The sequence below is a fragment of the Penaeus monodon genome, chromosome 30 (genome assembly GCF_015228065.2).
Source record: "Penaeus monodon isolate SGIC_2016 chromosome 30, NSTDA_Pmon_1, whole genome shotgun sequence".
NCBI lineage: Eukaryota > Metazoa > Arthropoda > Malacostraca > Decapoda > Penaeidae > Penaeus > Penaeus monodon.
Window position 1 is genome coordinate 5,901,764 of NC_051415.1, and position 2,065 is coordinate 5,903,828.

The window sequence follows — 2,065 nt, forward strand, 5'->3', positions numbered from 1 at the left end:
GCACGTTCGTGTAAAATCGGTGATGGTGGTTGTGGAAATGTGCATATCCGTGTATATGTATGATGAATATTTATTAAGCAACTTTTGATTTTATTTAATTGAACACAGTTAAGTTATTCACAAGCCTCTTAAATTTCACCTGGAATAAACGAGGTCACAGGACCTCACTAGTATCAAGTTTATACAATGTAACTTTCAGTGATGAGAACTAAAAGCAGCTGTATTGTCTATATACTTTTCACATCTTTCTCTTCCTCATAAATGATGAAGTGGTCATGTTTCCAGAAATAATAATCAACAATCATTTTAATGGAACTCAGGGCCATATCGGATATCGCCTTTGGATTCAACAATACGAGAGATAATTTGTTATGAGAGATCTATATATTGACCTATACTGTAGGGTGGAGCAGTTTGCGCTGCGTCTGTAAGTGACTTTTAGTGTTCTTTGGTCTGCTGGGTTTCTCACAGAGCCTTGCTGTTCTTCGTTCCTCAGGGAAGATTTTCTCCCCCTATGCTCCTCGATAAAGACCGCTTTTCGTCCGTTCTCTTAGTTCTCCTGAAGACTCGTCGTTGGAGGCACCCAGGATGCGGTCTCTGTTCTCTCTGAGGTTGCTCCTCGGCTTCTCCTGCCTGTTGGGGTGCTTCCCTTACGCCGTCAAGCTGAATCCTCCAAAGATCACCTTCAAAACATACCTACTTGTGTACAGCGTGGTGTTCATATCCCACATGAGCACCTGGGTGGCTTATATAGTCTTCAAGTCTCTTCCATCAGCTTTTCAGTCCGGAATCACCGTCAGGAATGTTACGGATTTTCTCCAGACGACGGTAACGGTATATCCTGGGTTTATTTACATATATAGTATCCTTCGAAGCCGGAGACTAAAGGAGATCGCGGAACGCGTCCTTCGTACTCATATTCATCTGGGCAGTTCGATGGCTAAGACCTTTGACTGGCTGACACTAGTTTATCTGATGGTTACTTATTCACACTGCATTTACATTTTTGTTTCTGATATGAACGGTGAACATCTGCAATATAAGACTTCATTGATATTTGTCACCGACTTTTTCCTGATACCAATCTATTCTGTGCCTATACTTTTATATCTTGCCTTGTTGAGACTTATAACTCAGTACTTGAATGCAACGTTTTTTCCTCTGGACGTAAGTATTCTCTCGGACAGCCCAGTGTTCTTAGTGAATGGAAAATCTACCTTACACGACCTCGAATCCACGAACGAGGTTCAAGACAGCCCCGTGTCCACCACTGAAAGACTGCGATCCGTGCGCCTTGGCCTCTGCGCCCTCGACCAACTGCTGAGGGATGTGAACGAGCACTTCGGGCCGCTGCTCTGCGTCTGCGTTTTATCGGATCAGCTGATTATCATCACGTTCATGCAAGATGTGATCCTCCGTAGAAACTACTCAATCCTCATGAACGTTTCCATCTTCTTGATTAGCTTCGCGAGGATACTCCTGATCATGTGTAGCCCAGGAACGTTCATTAAAGAGGTAAGACGTCTTTCTATCTTATAAGAATTCGAAGTGAATCTTCCTATACAGAACTATAACGTTTGAAAAGACACATTGGTTACGTAGCCCTCGCTATTACAAGGACAAGATTTAGTTGACCGATATCCTAATATAAACAAGGGATAGTTAAAACACCAATGCATTATTTTAGAAACGTTTGGAATATCGCACATGGCTATTTTTTTTACACACAAAGTACTCCCCTTATACAGAGTAAATATTTCTAGTCGTTGTAGAAACATAATCTACATTTTATAATTATCGTTTGAATAATAGAAAATATGTCCAATTATCATTACTTCGCCATACTTAATAATGAACTGTACGAAACAACATTTGAAACGCTGCAGTTAAGTATGGGGGGGGGTCCAGACTTTAGCGAAGTTGAACATTTAAAACTATAAATTGATCTTTTGTAAATAATATTAAAGGGTAGATTGTGTTATAACCTGTTCTCGTTTTCATTTGCAGAGGGAAAAATGGCAGAACAAAATTCATGCTCTTAAGCTAAGAAATATTCCAATTCCTC